This window comes from Jaculus jaculus, chromosome 17, assembly GCF_020740685.1.
Source record: "Jaculus jaculus isolate mJacJac1 chromosome 17, mJacJac1.mat.Y.cur, whole genome shotgun sequence".
Taxonomy (NCBI): domain Eukaryota; kingdom Metazoa; phylum Chordata; class Mammalia; order Rodentia; family Dipodidae; genus Jaculus; species Jaculus jaculus.
The window spans coordinates 59,853,915-59,865,981 of record NC_059118.1 but is presented as its reverse complement, the minus strand read 5'-3'; positions in this window follow the sequence as shown (position 1 = coordinate 59,865,981).

Sequence of the window (12,067 nt, the reverse complement as noted above, 5' to 3'; positions counted from 1 at the left end):
TTCTTCATAGTCTTTGTAAGTGGACGGTGTCTGTCAGTCAGAAGAAAGGAGGCTCTGCACTTTTCTCCACTCTTCTCAGTCATCAGAAGCTCAGCATTAAGCCTGTAATCAAACAACCTACAGCAATGACTCCTGAAGGGCTCATAGCTTCCCTGGAAACTAGAGGGAACTAAAGAGTTAATAACTCTCCCTAAAACTAGCAGGCAATAAAGAAGTCACAGAGACATGTGACATGTGACATGTGGCCTTGACAGGCTCCCCCAGTTGACAAACTTCCCTCAGCTCAGAAAAGCTTGAGGGAACAGAAACTGGTGGGTTATCCTCTCTAGACAATTTGACAAAAAAGCTTATTCTGAGCAAGGACACAGATAACTACAGTTCCTCATCTACTTCCCTTGGACCTGCAGCTGGTCCAGTCTGCTTTTCCGGATCCTCCTCATAAGCTCGCAGCCCAGCCTGGCCCAGTGCCTCAGCCTCCAGCCCGCGGGGAGGCTGCAGCCCCTCGCTGCTTCTCCCAAATAAACAGTCTGTCTGTAGAGATCAAGTCCAGTGTTTTCCCTTTTGCTTTTCCCTTACACCTTCTGCTCCTATAGCCCCACATCAAGGACTTGTTTGTTGAAGAGCAGAGAGGAAGGGGAGACAGAGAAATGACCTCATCAAGCAGGCAGTGCAATTTGGGCCCTTAAGGGTTCTGTCTTCTCTCCATAGTACCCAAAATACTCCCAACCTAAAAAATACACCCAAGCTAAAAACATATACATCCATCCTATGCCAACGCACACAAAGAAAACTTGACATTTTGCAACAAAATCCTCCCTTAGCGTTTGGCATGTGAAGCCCTGGGTGGTCAGAGACCTTTCAGGGTGAGGAGCAGCCCCAAAGGCCTCTGGGCAGACCTCTCACCGTGTGGAAATGCCTGTCTCGGGGGTCAGCTCCAGTCTTGCATCACTACAGTCAAAATGAATTGGCTGGGCTTGAAAAAAAAAATCCAGTTTTCTCTTTCCCTTCTCTATTGCCCTGTGTCCAGCTATTTTTAAGTTAAACTATGCAACCCGATCACTTTTCTTGCCCAGGGCTTGCTCTCAAGGTCTGAAATTAGCTGTGGCATCACTGGCCAGCCCTGCTCCGGGTACCCAACTTCTACAATCTTCCAGTCAATTCCAGGACACCAATGAGGTCCTCGTTTGGAGTTAAACCTGAAATTCCTAGGCGTAGGTAACCCCACTAGAAAGGGAAGCCAAAGGTGAGAGGTTAATTAACTAGAATCTCTTCCAGCCTGTGAGGCCCAAGGGAGGTTGTCTACTCAAATTCTGCCTCTGCTGCTGTGGGAGCCTGAGATCAGGTGACTGTTGAAGGGCTCCCAGCCTGCCTAGGTTCATCCAGATCTGACTCACAATCCAGGGAACATTCTCACTTCCTGCTATTTTAAACCCTGTTGCTTCAGGCCATTTCCTGTGGCCGTAAATACCCAGGAGAGCAACACAGGGCTCTGAATTTAACCATAGTAAAAGCCTGAGTGAGTCCAGAAAAAGCAGGAAAGCCACTCGAGCAAGGGTTGAGAAGGACAAAGTCAGCATACTTCCCATTAAAGCTTCAATTTCATTCACGCTCACTCCTTCCTCCTTCCCTCCCCCTTCCCTTGCCAAGCTTACCTAGGCTTACTTGGCTTCTAACTTGGGTTTAGAGGTGATGTCATGATAAAATGAATACAGGAAAAGTACCTTGGGCAACATAAGGCAAGCCTGGCAAAGCCCTTTTCTAAAGGCACTGGTTGAAATTCAACTCCAAGGGTAGTTATCTCAGTGTAATAAAAATCGAAACAGGGTGTGGTGGTGCACCCCTTTAATCCCACCACTTGGGAGGCAGAGGTAGGAGGATGACAGTTTGAGGCTACCCCTGAGACAACATATTGAATTTCAGGCCAGTCTGGCCTAGAGTGAAACCCTACCTTGAAAAAAAGAATCGGCTGATACACTGGAGTGAAAGTTTATGAGGGGCATATGCCCTGAGGAGATTTAAAAATGTTAGATTGACCTCTGAAACATACACACCCCGAGATTTATTAAATGATCAGCCTGCCTATACTCGTTCCTAGTCGCTGCAGAGCTCTATCCTGCCTGATGTACCTTCAAGTTTGGATGTGCGGCAGGCATTCATTTTGACTTAGTGTTCAAACCGAGACGTAACCTGATTCTTTCGGAGCCCTCATTACCAAGCCCTCCTGTTGCAAGAGCTTAGAGTTTAGGGTTATGAGAATTATCAGTGGTGAAGAAGCCGGGAGGCGCTGGGTATGGTGGTGTGCGCCTTTAATCCCAGCACTCAGGAGCAGGGGTAGGAGGATTGCTGTGAGGTTAAGGCTAGCTTGAAAGTACAGAAACAGGTCTAGGTTCAGCCTGGGCTAAAGTGAGACCCTTCCTGGGGGAAGGGTGGAGAAGAAGCAGCTGGGAGGGGTCAGCTGAAATGGCTCTGGGGTTACACGTGCCTCTTGCACAAGCATGAGGGCCTGAGGGGGCCTGAGGCTGCCCAAGTTCAAGTCTCCGGGTCCCACATAAAACAGCAGGGCATGGCCATGCACATCTGTAAGCCCAGTCCTCCAGGAGAGCAGAGACCCAAGAATTGATGAATTCCCCCAAATCAAGGCCCAGAAGCAGTAAAAAGAGACTCTGGAACAAAAACAAGACCAGGCTGAAGAGCAACTTGCCACTCCGGCCACTGCAGGAGAATGACACCCACCACAGGCCAGCGTGTGTGCCCCCCCCACACACAATTAGAAGCTGGGAGGCCAAGAGAGTTGAACCGTTTTCCTAGCCTGAAAATAAGTTTGTTATTTTTTTTTTTTCAAGGTAGGGTCTCACTCTAGCTCAGTTTGACTTAGAATTCATTCTATAGTCCCAGGCTGGCCTCAAACTCAGCAATCCTCCAACCTCTGCCTCCCAAGTGTTGGGATTCAAGGTGTGTGCCACCATGCCTGGCTTCATTCTTTAAAAAAGAAAAAAAAAAAAATGGGGGCTGAGGAGATTGCTCAGTAGTTAAAGGTGCTTGCCTACAAAGCCACTGGCCTGTGTTCAATTCTCCAGAACCCACTTAGAGCTAAATGCACAAAGTGCCACATGCATTTGAAGTTTGTTTGCAATGGCAAGAGGCCCTGGTGTGTCCATATTCACTCTTTTATCCCTCTCTCTCTCAAATAAGCAAAGATATTTTTAATAAGGCTGGAGAGATGGCTTAGTGCTTAAGGAGTTTACAAAGCCTAAGGACCCAGGTTTAACAACTCCCCAGAATCTACGTAAGCCTGATGCACATGGTGGCACATGCATCTGGAGTTCATTTCCAGTGGCTGGAGGTATGCCCATTCTCTCTCTCTCTCTCAATAAATAAATAAATAAATATAAAATATTAAGGAAATATATTTAAAAATAAAAAAAATGAAGCCAGGCATGGTGATGCATGCCTTTAATCCCAGCACTTGGGAGACAGAGGTAGGAGGATCAGTGTGAGTTCAAGGCCAATCTGAGACTACATGGTGAATTCCAGGTCAGCCTGGGCTAGAGCAAGACCCTATCTCAACAAATCAAAAATAAACCAGCCATGGTGGCACACGCTTTTAATCCCAGCACTGGGAGGCAAAGGTAGGAAGATTGTCATGAGTTTGAGGCCACTCTGAGACTATACAGTGAATTCCAGGTCAGCTTGAACTAGAGTGAGACCTTACCTTGGGGGGAGGGGTGTGGGGGGGAAGCCAGGCATGGTGGTGCACGCCTTTAATCCCAGCACTCAGGAGGCAGAGGTAGATGGATCACAGTCAGTTCGAGGCCACCCTGAGACTACATAGTGAATTCCAGGTCAACCTGAGCTAGAGTGAGACCCTCCCTCAGAAAAATAAAAATAAATAAACAAAAGAACCCCCCCAAAATAAATAAATCAAAAATAAAATAAAATTGATAGCCTTAGCAAAGATACCACTGTAATTAATTGCAAGTGTTTCCAGAGCTCAGATCAGAGGATTCTCCCAGCATTTCAGTGAGGCACACATAAGACCATCCTGTAGCCAAGCAAATCAATGTGGATATTCACTGCTCTGTTGCCAAACTCATTGAGCGGTCAAGTCAGAGTAGACATAGGACTCAAGATGCCTGCAGTGTCTGGCCAGACAGAAGTGGGCCAAGGCTGAGAGGAGAGCCAAATACAGGGAGAGGTGATGTCACCGCCTGGATAAATTAGGAGACAGGACTATAAAAATGATTGGACCAGTTTAGGCAAGTATAATTAGGCACTGACGTCTTCATTTAACCATCACCAAAGTCAATTTCATTTGATGTGAATGATGTCTACCTACAGGGATATTACAAATTAAATACTGGGTGGCTGGAGAGATGGCTTAGCGGTTAAAGTGTTTGCCTGCAAAGCCAAAGGACCTGGGTTCGATTCCCCAGGACCCATGTAAGTCAGAGGCACAAGGTGGCACATGCGTCTGGAGTTCATTTGCAGTGGCTACAGGCCCTGGCTTGCCCATTCTCTTCCTCTCTCTCTTGCTCTCTTTGCTTCTTTCTCTCTTGTTCAGTCAGATTTCCTAGTACCCACGTAAAGCCAGATGCACAAGGTGGCACATGCATCTGGAGTTGATTTGAGGTGGCTAGAGACCCTAACATGTCCACTCTCTCTGACTGGCTCTTTCTCTCTCTCAAATAAATAAATAAATAAAATACAGGGCAGGCATGATGGCACACACCTTTAATCCCAGCATAGTGAATTCCAGATCAGCCTGGGCTAGAGATAGACCCTACCTCAAAAAATAAAATAAATACAAATTAAGGAAATTTTAGCCATCTCAGAAAGAAATTGCTTCCGCACTGCAGAAGTGATCTGTCCCATGGCATGATGGGCACGTGGCAGCAGGGGAGGAAGGGCTCCTGGGCTGACTGGCTGCATGCTGGGTCACGTCTGTGCACAGCCGAGCCCTGTCATTCCTGGAGCACCAAGACTGACGGACTTCCACAGAACTTTCCCAGGGTCCTTTCCTGTCATTTCCTGTGCTCCTGGGACATTGGAAACGGACTTGGCAGCCACCTCACGAACGTATTGGGCTTCAGCTGGGATGGGGGAGTCCAGCCCATCACTGACCACAGCCTTCTGAAGACCAAGCACCCCTGTGATGGCCGGCTGTCATCTCCGGTTGGCAAAGCAGGATGTAGGATGTGCAGAGAGGCTCAATGGGTGAGGTGCTTGCTGGGCAAATGTGGGGACTTGAGTCTGGTCCCCAGCACCCATGTACAAGCTGAACGTGGGGCTGGAGAGATGGCTTAGCAGTTAAGGCACTTGGCTGCAAAGCCAGAGGACCCAGGTTTAATTCCCCAGTACCCATGTGAAGCCTGAGGCACAAAGTGGCACATGAGTCTGGAGTTCATTTGCAGTGACTGGAGGCCCTGGTGTGCCCATTCTCTCTCTCTCTCCCCCCCTCTTCTCTCTCTCTCTCTCTGTATCTCAGATATATATATGGTTTTTCAAGGTAGGGTTTCACTCTAGCTCAGGCTGACCTGGAATTCACTATGTAGTCTCAGGGTGGCTTCAAACTTTCGGTGATCTTCCTACCTCTGCCTCCCGAGTGCTGGAATTAAAGGCATGCGCCACCACACTCTGCAAATGAAATATTTTTTAAAAGCTGGACACATTGGCACATGCCTATAATTTCAGCACTGGGGAGGCAGAGCCAATAGGAGCCGTGGGGCTTCCTGGCTAGGCAGTCTAGCGGAATCAGTACTCTCAATAGAGAGAGACCCCGACTCAAAAGGCAAGGTGGAGCGTGACTGAGGAATACACCCAACATTGACCTCTGGCTTTCACATGCACACCTGCATATAAATGTGTGTATACACGTACAAGCACACCTTATATACATGTAAAAATAAAATGTGTATGTCTACAGGAAAGGGGTAGATGAAATTACAAGATGCAAATGGTGCTTGCAAGCTATTATAATGTCTCTAAAAATTAAGAAGATATACGCCAGGTGTGGTGGTGCACCCCTTTAACCCCACTTTGGAGGATGAAGATTGCTGTCAGTTGGAGGCCAGCCTGAGACTACATGTGAATTCCAGGTCAGCTTGGGCTAGAATGAAACCCTACCTAAAAAGAAGAAGAAGGAGGAGGAGGAAGAGAGGACGAAAAAGAAGAAGAAAAGGAGAAGAAGAAGCTATATTGGGAAAAACGGGTATATTGAATGTGACACATTTGTAGACACAAACATCCTCTTACCAATCATTATTACCCGGATTCTCTCACCAATGTGCTCAGGGAAACTGGCAAATGAGTGCCTGAGCACTCACTCGAAAATGTCTGATTGTGTGTTATGCACACACAAAGGGAGAAGCTAGAAAAGACAGGACGCATGAGCTCAGGGCCGTCCAAATGCTCCCTCATGCCCCATGCCACGGGCTACCAAAAGATGCAGAGCTTATCAGTGGATTCCAAAGTGTAATCTATTTAGTGTGGACTCGCAGGGGAAGAGAAATAAGATTTCAAATGAGAGACACTCAGAAAATTGGGAGGAGCTGTGCATGGTGGCGCATGCCTTTAATCCCAGCACTCTGGAGGCAGAAGTAGGAGGATCGCCAGGAGTTCGAGGCCACCCTAAGACTACATAGTTAATTCCAGGTCAGCCTGGACCAGAGTGAGACCCTACCTTGAACCCCCCCCCCAAAAAAAAAGAAAAGAAAGAAAAAAAGAAAAGAAAAGAAAATTGGGAGGGGGCTGGAGAGATGGCTTAGCAGTTAAGGCACTTGCCTGTGAAGCCTAAGGACCCAGGTTTGATAATCCAGGTCCCATGTAAACCAGAAACACAAGGTGGCACATGTGTCTGGAGTTCATTTGCAGTGGCTGGAGGCCCTGGGGTGCCCATTCTCTCTCTTTCCCCCTCTCTCTGTCTCTAATAAATAAAAAATAATAATTTTTAAAAAAAGAAAATTGGGAGGGGTATGTGTATGTATGCACAAATAGGCCTCTTTTTTATATTCTATTTTTATTTTATTAGAGAGACAGAAAGAATGGACGTGTTAGGACCTCAGCCCCTGAAAACAAACTCCAGACACATATGGCACCATGTCCATCTGTCTTCCATGGGCACTGGGGAATCAAGCCTGGGCCCCTAGGCTGCACAGGCAGTCACCTTGACTACTATAGGCTTCTTTAAAAAATAAAATAAAATAAACTTTTATTTGTTTCCAAGTAAAGAGGAGAAAGAGAAAATGGGCACACCAAGGCCTCCAGCCATTCCAAATGAACTCCAGATGCATGCACCACTTTGTGCATCCGGCTTTACATGGGTACTGGGTACTGGGGAATCGAACCAGGGTCCTTAGGCTTTGCAGACAAGGTACCTTAACTACTGAACCATCTCTCCAGCCTACAAAGAGGCTTCTCATTTCTTCTCTCACTATTACATTTCTCCTATCTCAACCTCATCTACTGCTGATCGTGGCAAGAGTGGGGATGAACTATAAGAATAAACTCTGAGCTGAGCATGGTGGTGCACACCTTTAATTCCAGCACTCAAGCGGCTGAAGTATAAGGATCACTCTGAGTTCAAGGCCAGCCTGGGACTACATAGTGAATTTTAGGTTAGCCTGAGCTAGAAGAAAATCAACAACAACAGAAAAATAACAAAATCAACAACAACAGAAAAATAAATAAGTAAATAAACTATGGGAATGAACTATGAGGAAGAACTGTAGGAATATTTCCTATGGACTTACAAATAATTTTTCTGACATTATTGCTGTGAGATACTAAATTTCTTACTTACAACTTGCCCTAAGGTCAATCTTACAGCTCTGTTATCTACCTGCTTAAAGCAATGTGGCTAGGTTTCCTCTGGAATTTTTGTTGTTGTGTTTGTTTTTTTTTTTTTTTTTCTTTTTCTTTTGAGATAGGGTCTTGCTCTAGCCCAGGCTGACCTGGAATTCACTATGATGTAGTCTCAGGCTGGCCTCTTACCTCTGCCTCCCATAGTGCTGAGATTAAAGGTGTGTACCACCACACCCGGCTTGGAATTCTTTTCTGTGTTATCTCAGGTTTAGCCTTTTGATTGGCTTGTAGTGGCAAATTTGCTCTCGATTATAATACATAATTATACATGCCTTCTAGCTGGGTGTGGTGGCACATGCTTTTAATCTTAGCACTTGAGAGGCAGAGGTAAGAGGATCACTGTGAGTTCAAGGTCAGCCTGAGACTACATAGTGAATTCTAGGTCAGCCTGGTCTAGAGTGAGACCCTACCTCAAAAAAATAAAACAAACAAACAAACAAAATACCACATAATTCTGCATGCCTTTTAAAGGGCTTCTAAATCCGAGTTAGACTGGTGACACGCAAGTGTAGCTACAGCTACAGGTAGGCGGGGACGGGGCAGGAAGCTCAACCCTCAACCGAGCCTGGAAATTCAGGTGCAGACTGAATGACCTTGTCGGTAAAAATAAATAAGCAAACACATAAATAGTGCTTCTGGGTGTGAATGCTCTAGAACATTTAAACACATGCTGGCTCCCCTCCCTACCTCTCTAAGCATCAGGGCTCTCTATCTGTATCTATTTGGGCAAGGGCAAAATGAATTTGACATCCACTAACTTCAGCCTCCCTATAGTTCTGGATGATGATCAGCTAGCTGCTGGTTCTTTCAGATTGGGGTTTCCCCCGCCCCTTAGGCAAATTAGTCTTTCTTCATCAGACTGCTGCAGTCACTTCAAGTACAAAGTTAGGTACTGAGGTCAGCTTACTAATTAAGAGGCTTTTTAAGGACTTTCCCTATCCGCAGAGAAAATTAAGCCCAGGAAAGAATTTGGCCGGGCAGCATTCACATCCTACTCCCGGCGTCTCCAGGCATCGTGCACGTGCTCGGGCCGAAGCTCGCAACCTGGCAGCGCTGCTTAAGCAAACAAGCCGGCTCGGTTGGACGCAAGGATTAACAGGAAGCCGGGGAGGGACGCGCGGCCTCCGCGGCGGGAGGAGGCGACGCCGGGTCTGAAGTCCGCGCACCGCGATGACCCGCCCGGTGGGCGCCTCGTCGGCCAGCGGCTTCCCCCGCGGGACAGACAGGCTCGGTGCCGCCGCGGCCGCAGCCGCCCCGGGCTGTGCGTTTTCCTAGCGACGGGGCAATGGCACCGGGCCAGAAACGAGTCGGGGAAGAGCGGGATTCAGCCGGAGCGCGGTAAGAGGGCAGCCCGAGGACCGCTGCCCGGGGACGGGAGCCGCGTCCACCGGGGCCGGGGCGGCCATGTGAGCGGCGCAGGTCCGCCCCGTCCGCCGGATCGCCGAGCGCGGGCCGCCTCCTGCCCCGCACGATGGGCGCGGGCAAGTACTGCCTGTTCGGCACGTCTCTGGTCTCCGCGCTGACCCTGGTCCTCGTCTACCACGGGCAGCTGCGGGCGGGCGGGCGTCCTCGGGGCGCCCCGCTCAACGCCTCGCTGCTCGCCGAGGTCTGCCTGCGGGCGCTGCGCGGGGCGGGCCCCGAACCCGCGGAGAGCGCGCTGAGCCCCGGCGCGGCCCCGTCCTGCCGCCAGTACCGGCTGCGGAGCCACTACATCACCGAGGCCCTGTCGGCGGAGGAGGCGCGCTTCCCGCTGGCCTTCACGCTCACCGTGCACAAGGACTTCGCCACCTTCGAGAGGCTCTTCCGGGCCATCTACATGCCCCAGAACGTGTACTGCGTGCACGTGGACAGCAAGGCGCCCCCCGCGTTCCGGGGAGCCGTGCGGCGGCTGCTGCGCTGCTTCCCCAACGCCTTCCTGGCCGCCAGGACGGAGCCGGTGGTCTACGGGGGCTTCTCCCGGCTGCAGGCCGACCTCAACTGCATGGAGGAGCTGGTGGCCTCCCCGGTGCCCTGGAAGTACCTCCTCAACGCCTGCGGGCAGGACTTCCCCCTGAAGACCAACCGGGAGATCGTCCGGTACCTGAAGGGGTTCTTGGGGAAGAACCTCACCCCCGGGGTGCTGCCCCCGGCGCACGCCGTCGCGCGGACCAAGTACGTGCACCGGGAATTACTGGATCGCAGAAACCCCTACGTGCATCGGACGACCGCGCTGAAAAGCCCTCCTCCTCACAATATGACCATTTACTTTGGCACTGCCTATGTGGCCCTCACGCGAGAATTTGCCAATTTTGTCCTCAAAGACCAACAAGCCATGGATTTGCTCTCGTGGTCCAAGGACACTTACAGCCCGGATGAGCACTTCTGGGTGACGCTCAACAGGATTCCTGGTATGTCCGCTCGCTCTCTGCTTTTCTCTCTTTCTCTCCATCTCTCGTTGTTTCTAAAGAAACATGGTCTGGCTGTGTTGCCCAGGCTGGCCTTGAACTCCTGTCTTGGCCTCTTGGGCAGCTGGGATTACCAGTATGTGCCATCATGCCCAGCTTCTTACTGTTTTCATTAATAAATATGTAGGCGATGGTGAGTAAATTGCCCTGAAGGTGGTAAAAGAATTTTAATGCCCAAACTTCTTTACAGTTCAATGTCAGTGTTTTAGCATGGAATGTTTATGTTGATTTGTATTATTAACTTTAGTTTTTATTCACAAATAATGATATACATTGATAGGGACAATGTGTGTGTGTGTGTGTGTGTGTGTGTGTGTGTTTTCCCAAAATAGGGTCTCACTCTAGCCCAGGCAAATCTCTTACTTAGTTGCTCCAGGCTGGCTTTGAACTCATGGTGATCCTCCTACCTCAGGCTCCTGAGTGCTGGGACAAAAGGTGTGTGTTACCATGCCTGGCTTCAATGTAGTAATGTTTTGATACTTTTAAACAATGTGGAGTGAGTAAGTCAAGCTACTTAGCACATTCATGACTTTGCTTTGTTACTATTTTTAGGGGAAGGCATTTAAAATTATAGCAAAATATACAAAATATCACCATTGGCTTGAGAAGTTACTATTTTTACTATTTTTTGTTACTATTTTTAGGGGAAGGCATTTAAAATTGTAGCAAAATATACAAAATATCACCATTGGCTCGAGTCATCCAGCTGAGCAGTGGGTCTCAGAACGCAGTCCTCTGAGCTTCTGGATCCTCGGATTAGCAAGTCTCCACTCCATCCCCCACCCGCCCTTCTACTCTCTGCTTCTTTCTATGCGTTCAATTCTTTTAGGTTATACGTATATTGCAACAATAAGGTCTTTTGTATTTCTGTGCCTAGCTTTATTAAGTTTTCATTATGTCCTCCAGAGTGGTAGGCTGGGCATGGTGGCGCACGCCTTTAATCCCAGTGCTTGAGAGGCAGAGGTAGGAGGATCTCTGAGTTCAAGGCCAGCCTGACACTACACGAGTGAATTCCAGATCAACCAGGGCTAGAGTGAGACTCTACCTCAAAAATGAAAAAATGGGCTGGAGAGCTGGCTCAGCAGTTAAGGAACTTGCCTGCAAAACCTAATGATCTGGGTTCGACTCCCCAGTATCCATGTAAAGCCAGAAGCCCAAAGTGGCACGTGCATCTGGGGTTCTTTTGCAGTCGTTAGAGGCCCTGGTGCACCCATTCTCTTTTTGTCGCTCTTCTCTCTTTCCCTGTAGGCAAACAAGTTAAAAATATGCAAGTAAAAAATATATAAAATAAATAGATAAAAACAAAAATAATTATTATGGTTTATTGTCTATAATTATGGAAGTTGTCAATAAAAAAGTTTAAAAAAACAAGAAAAAGAAAAATAGAAAAAAATAATCCCAGATTCCCCATAAATGCAATGAATTGAAACCAGAGCTGAATATTGTAAATAAAATGAGTGACAACTTTAACATATTTTTGCCCCTCATAGCTTCCTTAGCTAAATTCTCGTCCTTTCAAGAGGAAGCAGGCACTAGCGCCTACCTGTTGTCTAGTGTGGGGGTGGTGGGGGAGATGGCTCAGTGGTTAAAGGCACTTGCTTGCAAAGTCTGCTGGCCCAGGGTTCAGTTCCCCGATCCATACTTAAAGCCAGCTGTATGAAGTGGCACATACATCTGGAGTTTGTTTGCAACAGCAAGAAGCCCTGGAGTTCCAATTCTCTCTTTATTGCCGCGCAAATATGTAAGTAATATTTTTAAAAGCC